This window comes from Drosophila innubila, assembly GCF_004354385.1.
Source record: "Drosophila innubila isolate TH190305 chromosome 2L unlocalized genomic scaffold, UK_Dinn_1.0 4_B_2L, whole genome shotgun sequence".
NCBI lineage: Eukaryota > Metazoa > Arthropoda > Insecta > Diptera > Drosophilidae > Drosophila > Drosophila innubila.
In genome coordinates this window covers 22,065,576-22,075,686 of record NW_022995372.1, presented here as the reverse complement: position 1 = coordinate 22,075,686, position 10,111 = coordinate 22,065,576, and positions in this window count along the sequence as shown.

The window sequence follows — 10,111 nt, the reverse complement described above, 5'->3', positions numbered from 1 at the left end:
TACCTTTGAGCCATCTTCCTTGTGCTGTTGCTCACCTGGCTATCCTGCACGTTTGTTAATAAATTATGAGCCAAAGCCAAAGCTGACTGCAGCTGCTGATGAGTAAGCTTCTGACAGCTCCTCCCATTTCGACTCCGACTCGGACTGTAATAAATCAAAAGCAGTTCGTCTGCAATTGTCTGGCCGGGCGGTATGTCTAAAGGTCCACTCACCTGATGTCTACTCACCTGAGTGCTGTTGCAGTTGCAGTTGTAGTCTGCACTTGTAAGCAATGAAAATTTATGCATGGTTTCACATTTCTTCGAGTTATCATTTGTTACCTAAATTATGCATGTTGAGTGGCAGTTTTTGTTGGGGAATTACTACAGACGATTAGCCTTGGGTAAAGTGGTCAGCACTCAGCACACAGCGTTCAACAACATTCAGCATTGTCCCTAACAATCCCTCAATCCATCAAGGGTATTCCCTTGTTCGCACATAAAACTTTTTCGCTTGAATTATTTATTACAAGTCGTTTACATCTGAAATCAAATCAAAGCAGCAAACTTACCAGCTTTTGTCAAAGTGTCAGAGGAATTTGGTCACACTACTAGCTCACTATTGGTAAGTCTGGTCACACTAGTATAAGAGAAATACCACTCTTTAAGGATGATAAATTTGATCAAATAAGTTTTTTTTTGCAGAAATTCCCGATAAATTTGGTCACACTTTTTATTAAAAGTACTCTCTGTTTATTGTATTAATGCCTTATAAATCTTATCGCCCGATACATCAAAAGGATTAAAGAAATTTAAATATATCTTGTCACCCAACTTATCAAAATAAACGCAACTTATATAATTATATTTATATGAAATTTAATTCAATGAATACCTCTAATATCTATCAGTTAATTGTAACCACTGTCAGTTGGCAATTATGAGCTTGGACTTTGCTCACAAAGTAGTTGGGAAAATGCATTAGAATCTAAATATGTGTATGTATAAAGAGGTAATCAGTTATGTTTTTTGTGGGATTACAGATGATACACAAACACACACAGATACACAAACATGCACACGCATTTCAATTATGTAAATTGGCAAAATATCATGACAATCAAGAAATAATCTGGCAGATAGATTACCCTTTAGCCGGTATTATGTTGAAGCTCGCAACTAATTTGTAAATTCTAATTATGTAAAATATTTAAGCGTTACATTTGCAAAATCGCCCGCAAATTGTTTACAAATTGTGCCAATTATATAAAATCGTTTTAGCAGATTAGTTTGGCATTGCTTTTGTATTTGGTTAGATTGAAGCTTCTTTTGAATTTATTATTAAACTCTTAATTGGTATTTTTGTTGATGCTTAGTTTATAATTTAAGCATTAAAACTTTTGATACGAAATTAGTTCCGAAGAACGCGTTTTAATTCGGGCTTAGGAATATGGTTCTTAGTTTCAAACTATACCTGAAATTACTCAATTAAAAACCAATAATTTTTAATATATTGAGAACTTTTCTCTAGTCTTCTACTTATGAGACTAGTTGCGGGGAGCTTAAATCATTTAATAATGCACATCAGAATAAATGAATTGGTTCTCTTAATCAGTATCTTCATATACGTACAATTTTGTTTTAGGAAACTTAAGGGGAAACTATCATTTAAGAAATATAAATTGTATGGTTGATTATGATTATTAAATTGTACGAATGATATTTCATAACACCATTTGGGTAACTCATTCAATGAGCTAGGGACTATTATCCGAAGGAACTTGTCTAGAAGAGTTAGAGTAATAAAATAAATTACTGCGTCAATAAATTGTTATTAAAACGACTTGTCTGAGTTTTAAGATGTACTAAAAGCGAGCATGTCAGCATTAAACGCCATTGAGAAGTGTCAGATCGAATCGACATCAAAATGCAAACAGAATCAGGTGAGAATTGTATTTATGGTATATGTCCACAATATACAGTTGTTTATCATATTAGCAGCGATAGTAACGACTTTAGCTGCTGCCTTGCAGTAGGTAATAATTAACCGACTTACTAGGCAGGTAGTATGACTTGTAAGTAGTACTAGTATACATATTTGTAACATCTAACTGCTGCCTTATAAGCTGCTAACTCAAAGGCCTGTGTCAACGATATTTATCATGCGCTTACATTGTCATTAATAGTGCCGCCGACTTGAGCAGTGTATAGCGAGGGAAGAGGGGGGATAGTTGGAGGGGCAAAAGCTAGGTAGTGGAAACTAGCTGGAAACTGCGAGTGAAGTGTACAAATTGCAATATCTATGCAAATTTATAACAAATAATTACTGACAGCAATATTTCATTAATAATTGCAAGTACAACTCGTACTGTGCACACCACACACACCGCACACACGCATACACACACACTCACAACATTTTCTAGATAATGTTGCAAAACGCGGCCCATATCCAACAACACAACGTCCGACAGGCCGTGGCACAGTGAGGCAATTAAGCTGATGACGTTGATAAAAATCAACAGGCCAAGCTGGAGAGTTGCCCCAGTCAGAGGCACAGCCCCAACCAGTTGCCATAATTTATAGTAAGCGCGTCGCGAACACCGAGAAAATTATCTCCATACAATACTATAGTATCTCTGTAGAGCAGGTCTCCTATCGTATGTGAATGATATACGATAGCCAACTAACCACGTGACATCGAGTTTGTCACAATGTATTCATAATTACACTATGTTTTAACAGCTAAAACTTAAATCTGGGCGCACCTTTTGCTCTCGATCCAGATATGATATTTTCTTTAAACAAACTATAAATCAGAATATGAGGAAAAATGATTAGCATAGTCAAAATATCTATCATTTGGATCTTTTAATTTTAATTTGTAAGCAACAATTCTTTATTCTTTACAGCTGTAGTTGTTGATTATAAAATATGCCATATTAAGCTCAGATTGATATATTTCTGAATACCAAATGGTTATCGTTTTATATCGATTTACACGTAATGTGCTAAGCGTTTATAAATGAACCTATATCTTTATAGACACGTACAGTCCACAAATTACTAAATTATGGTGATTTTCACACCAGAATAATTAGCATATTATTATTGAAAAAATGTGTAAGGCCCTCTCTAATCTGTTTACAAATTATTTATTTATTAATATTTGTTTAGCAAATATAAATATTTAGCCTTGCAATCGATCTATTTGGTTGGCAATTATCGATCAGGAAGTTTTCTTTTTAGATGGAATGCAACTCAGTGTACATTCAAATGTAAAAAGTTTTTATTTAATTTAAATTAAATATAATATTTTTTTAAGGTATATATATTGCCGTCTTCTTTCCAGGGTTGCTGTTCTGCTGTAATTTTAATAGAGAGACAAATTGAGCAAGTGTTATTCCCTAATTGTTGTCAAATTAACCAATGCAGTTTTATTTGGGAATGATGTTAAAATATTATGTTATTTTAGAATCTCTTAAATACTAATTATGAGCTGTCAAATTATGATGGCTAATAGAATTGATCCAAAGGGACTACTCTTCACTGGCACTGGTCAAAATGGCCCTCAATGGGCACACACTATCCGAGGACAATGGCCAAAATCGCTGACAGGCGCGCGTGCTACGTGGAAGCCATAAAATCGTGGCATATATTGTCGTACCTGAAATTTACGTGCAACACGACAACACCACTGATGACATGCGTGGGGGGAGGGATCGGGAATGAAGTACACGGAGTGTCAAACTGCCAGCAAAATTCTTGACAACATTGCAAACAGTAAAACAGAAAGAGAGAGAGAGAAAGAGAGAGACAGCGGCTGGTCATATTTAAAATGCACAACGATATTGACCACAGTGAGACCCAAAACCAGAAGAGGCAATTGACATGGTCCCAAAACCCAACCCGTTGGAAAACTCGGGACATTCTCTATGCCATCTTTTGCTCCTGCTGCCTGACTGCCCGATGGTCTGACGGTCTGACGGTCTGACTGTCTGACTGCCTGTTTGTCCCCCTCTCTTGGTGGCCTGTCAAATGGCTTCATGGCGGTCTGCGTGCTCTTTCGGGGGCAACGTCGTGTGAGCAGCCTCAACACCTTCAAAATGGCATCATCATTACCATCATCATCATCGTCGATAAATGCATTTGCCAGTTCTGCATACAAACTGTTTGCTAAATTTATTTATATGTAATGTCCTCTCATGCATATTTAATGTCCACGCATTTTCGACTGCCCGAAACCCAAGAAAAAAATATCGGAGATAAAAAAATGGCTGTCTGAATGCAAGATACTCTGGAATTAGTGCTGGAAATTTTCAGTCTAAACTGTAAATTAAGTAATTATTTAAATAATGACCCAAAAACAAGTACACATTGATAAGAATATGATTTCAAATTATTAATTCACTTCTCGAATTGAAATATATTTATTTTCTTCTGAAAATCATGTGCTCTCAAAATAACAGACGCTAGTTGAAAAGGCCCAGTTTTTTAAGGAACGAATTAAACTCCGAATGGAAACAATTTTATCTAAAATCGGTTCTCATCGGAATTTTAACAAAATCAAGTGTTATATTTTAAATTGTGTTTCAATATTAGGCGTATTTAAATCGGATAAACAGGCAGCTCCGTCTCTTATGTACACAACATTAATATACCCATTGCTGAACATTTTATTTGCACAGGGTATATAGTAGGAAGATAAAATGCATTTGCCTGCAACCCAAGCTCGACCTCAGACATCGCCAGTTAGCGTTCCCGTTTATTCGCTCGTTCCTTCGTTGGAAGTGGCTTCGCAGTGGACGCTGCAACATCAACTGTTGTTGTTGTTGTTGTTGTTGCTGTTGTATTATTATATCTGCTTCTGGTTTTCATCTGGTTAGCCAGATGAGGTACCCTTTTGGTACCCGCAAGTAAGTAGCTGTCTTTGGCTTGTTTCTCGCTTGTAGTTTTGCGATTGCCTCCACTCTGTGCGGATCGTGTGCTTCCTCCTCTTGGTGTTGGTCTTGGACTTGTGCTTTTGGGTGTCAGGTTTGCGTACTCTCTGACTTCCATTGACTTTATATTGGTTTGGGCTGATCGAATCGATCCATGGAATGTTAGTTGACTTTGCTTTGAGCCACGTTGTGCTGAGGTCAACGAGTCAACGTATTTATGGAAAACTGTCTCCATTATGATTAAACGACTGTATAAATGGTTTCGTAAAATGAGTGAACAAGCTGCGAAAATAGAAGGCAATATTACATGGCATAACATAACTCATACGCACGGTGTGCCCACGTTCTAATTCCAAATACTATATTTTTTAAGAGAAAAAAGAAAAAAAAAATAATTTCTAATAAATTTTAACTGAAGTAAAAGAAAACACGACTCAATTCCTTAAAAATGTTTATTCTTTTTAAAAATAAATTTGAGGATTATCAAACTGTAGTTGAATTGAAAGCAAAATCGACTTAATTCACTTCAAGTTGGAGAAAATCATCAGTATCGATTTCCATAATCTTAAATTCATTTCACTTTGTTCCTTTCAAAAATATATTTAGAAAATTAAACAAAGCTTCTATCAAATTGTAGCCCACTGATTGATTCACTTCAAAGAAGAGAATTTCAAGTGTATCGATGTCCTGCATCAGAAAAAAGAGCTTAAAAATTCTCAAACACATTTCGAATCACATAACACACATACACATATATAAACGTCTGTCACTCGAATGCTTTTCGTACTTATAAAGACTTGTACTTACAACATCTCAATGTATACAAACGCCTCTTACTCGTATTCCCCATTCTCCGTTCTTCATTTCCCATTCCCCATTCCCCATTCCCTATTCCCCATAATGCATTCTCCCTCCCGATGTTTCGATATTCGCATTGTGCGAGAACAGAATTGTACAAGAGAGCCATAAATCAAAATGACATGAGCAACCAACTCTGGGCATTAATATTTCAACACCATAAATGCGGCGTCAATTCGCACATGGATAAAGAGTCGAGGCGACTGACTGAATGATGATGGAGGACAGGAACACACGACTGACGACTGCAAACTGTGCATAATAAATAAATATGGGCTGTAACGACGGACAACTTCAAACTCTCGAGTTGACGGTGCCTCTCCTCCTTCTCAATATGTGTGTATGCAGTTAAAATTTAGCTAGAGATGGACACGTGAGACGACACGATAAATTTTTTTAATATGCTGGCTCTAAAAATTGATGCACAATGAGAACTGTTCGCTACAACAAAACAAATCTTCTGCAGATGTAAATTTAAAAATATTATTCGTTTTCTTTTACAAATACGTCCATCGAACAGAACTAAATACATTTCTACCAACTCATCTCAATTAATAGATATTCGTAGATGACGAAAAAGCTGACATTTAGGTGCCAATTTGTCAAAAAAATTCAATTCTCTATAATTACTTTAGTCAAGTATGAAGTAGGTCGTGTTTAAATCGCCTTCCGCTTTGAGTTCACAGATTTCTTGCTTTTTACTCAACACAATGTTTTTTTTATCCTTTATCTTGACAGGTCACGCACCTTCGTGTCATGACACGTTGTCATCTCTAGGTAGCGAGCATCAAATCAAATCAAGACAAGCGTTCAAACATGCAACAGAGAAAGACAAGACGAGACACGCTCGACTAATTATGGAAATGTCATCAGACATTTCTGGGTTGGGTGCGTTTTGTGGGGTCTACGTTGAAAAGTGGAGCTAAGAGCTCAAATAAACATATCTGTATGTATTTGTATTTGTATTTGTACATAAAGTGCGCATAATTTGCTAGCAATGCATCAACACATGCGACAATTTCAGCAGCACTTGCATGGTAATTTATAAAGCAGATTTTCATACAATGTTCTTTTCCTTTTTGCAAGAAATTAAAATTTAGCATGCCAGGCTGGTGGATGGAGTCACAGACAGATAGACAGACAGACGGACACAGAGTCGGAGAGACATTGGTTAAGACAGCTTGCGACGCCTTTTAAGTGACAAAAGTTCAGCTCGTGGGTGGCAAAGCCAGACAAGTAACGCCCGGACCCCCATACACAATGATATATGGTTTTGTCGGCTGTCATTTGGCTTTGAAAATTATTGTTGTGGCTTGCACTCTGTTTGCCACGCTCATGTATGCAAATACACTTTCCATTGCAGCGGGTGCTCTACCAAAATTGACAATACTGCCACTTACATACTATATAGACAGGCAAACAGGTAGAGATCAAAATTAAGCTTAGATAGCAGTGATTAAATCAAAGTATTTCTACAAATAGCAATACATCTTTACAGATTAAAATACAGATACCTAGCAAGGATATAAAAAAATATATATGTCTAGGAACAGATAAAGTTATAAAAAGTAAGTTGAGTAATACAAGAATAGTCAGTTATAGATGCAGGAATAAATATAGAAATATAATTCATAAGAATCAGGATGTATGTAGTTATTGAGATGGGAATAAATATAGAAATGTTTATAGGTAAAAAGACATTCAGACAAACAAATCTATAAGTACTAATATAAATCAAAAATAATATTGTACAGTAAAATTTACATATATTTTATTTTGCAAAAAAAACATAAATACATTTCTTTTATTATTAATTATGAGGTTTCTTGGGCTTGGGATAGGATTGTATTTTAATTGTAACTGTATATGGAAGCATTAATATAAACATAACATCCAATTATACCCTGTAAATGTAATTGATATCGCCAAAAACGTACCATATTGAAAAGTGAGTGTATTATAGTTTGTGAATATTTTTCTTTTCAAATCGTTTCTTTCTTTTTCTGTGCACGTGAGGAGGCATTGTTGTTGCTGGAATCGTAAATTTGAATGAGTTACGATCTTACCTGGTGCACTATGTCTGCATTTTAAACATGCAGTCAGCACTTATCTGGCTATATGGCTATAAGGTAGTCGCTGTTTCATGTCCCACCATTAGTTAGCCACAAAATATGGGTGGAATGGGGCGAGAGCTGTCGGTTACTGAGGATTGGCTACTTTAATAGCTACTTGAGGCCATTGTAACGACATAATTTATATTTTACCACTTTGTAATATTTCTTTCGCTCTCTCACTATTCTTGTGTTTCTTTCGTTTTATCAGTGCCGATTTTTCATCTGCATTATATTTCGCAGCAATGAGAAAAAATAAATTTGCAAACGGTTGAATGAAATATTTTCCCAAAATTCCCAACCGATAAATTCTTGCCACTGTTTTTTTGTGTGTCTTACTTTCTCTCTTTCTTTCATCTTCTGTATGCAACTCTCTGCGTCTCTTTCTCAGTATTGGTAGCTGGCTGACAAGTCCAGTTTGTAAGAGGGAGCTGCTGCGGGGTTTTCTTCAATGATAAATGGACGCGGCCAGCGAGAACTGTAATGGCCACAGCGGCGGCTTTCACCTGTACGGGTAAAAAATTAAAAAATAAAAGACACTAGTAGGAAAATTGCAAACAGTAGTAAAAGACTAGCAAATACCCTGTAGGGAAATATTAATATATAAAAAGAGCTGTGTCTGCAATTGGAGTTTAAAGTTATCCCTTTTGTCATTTTGATTTTTACAGGACATTGGTTACACTGCTTGTCAGAAGCACTGAACGTGAACATCACTTATATATAACCCCTCCGATATATGTAGGGGGAACTCTCAGAGTCGTCGTCTCTCGGCGATTCTCGGCTATATGTGGCGAAATGGACATTTATGAAAGAATTATTGATGCCAACGCCCATGAGTGTGTGTGGGCTAAAGTTTATGGCATATTTTTTTATGACTTCACCCCCTTTGGAACACACGCAGACACAGGCACAGATGTTGGTGACCAGGTCATTCCCAATGCGGGTTGCCAAATGCCAAACCGTATAATACAATAAATTGTCAGGTAGTCACTGGGCTGGCGAGCTGTCAAAATGCAAGGGCATGGCTAAAATATAACTCTCCTCTCAGTTTACCACCACCCAACCCCCTCCTTCTGTTGGCAACACAAAATTTTAATTTATCGACGCCATATGTGGGCAGTGAGCAGAGTAACTATTGGGCTTCTTCTTCTTCTTCTCTTTAGCTTCGCACAGTGCACAACTTCTTTTTGGGGGAAATATAAAATTTGATTTACTGCCTTGTACCAAAGCGTCGGCAGGCAACTTCCCTCCGACGCCTCCTCCATCCCTCTAACCCTCTACCTAGTCAAAGCAACCCCCGCAATCTACCACCTCATATAGAGAAGAGCTTTCCAGAGCATAATTCAGCGGCAAACGTAGCTGAATGTTATGATTTGTGAGTCTCCTGGTTTATTGGCTGGCCCTGAGTTCGACTCGTTTCCCAGTTCTCATTTATTCATTTCGTTTTGAAGTTAAAGCCATTTAGATAATCTTTTCGACAGCCTTAAGTGCATACTATACTTCGTTTTTTATTTCAAATTTCCTAGCTTATTAACCATGAAGACAAAGTCATTTGTGTACATAACGAAATAAGCAAAATAAATATTAAAGCTTTATATTATACAAATCAAATTATATCATATGAAAAAAGATAAAATTAACATCTTTATGTTAAATAGTTGATAATGATAGTTCTAGTTTTATTTGTATATTGATCGTCTTAGCTATTTATCTATTTATAAGTTTTATTTGACATTAAGTCTTAACCTTTATTGTTAAATTAATGAAAATAATTCTGAAAAAAATAAATAAATACCTCTTTCCAATTTTATATCGCCACATTTCTTGGGACATTTTAACGTTTTAATCGGTTGTTGGACTCAAGCAAATTTAAAAATAATTGAAAAAAGATTCGAGCTAAGTCCTGGGGTTTCAAAAAGTACATTTTCCAACATTTTGAAAGTTTTCAACTTTGCATATTAGGGATTCAATTCCGCATATCATTTTTCCTTTATCATTTTATAAAGATATTTATATATATATATATGATTTTTTACCTGCCTGCAAATTATTTGAAACTTGACTATATTCGCAAGCAAAGGTATAAATTAGTTTATACTTACCATAACATGAATTGCAATATGAAAATTCCATTAAAAGTAATTGTAAGTTGAGTTATCTTTTGATTTATTGATTTGTTGTAGTGACTTAAATGAACTTTAAAATATTGTTCATAATTACATTT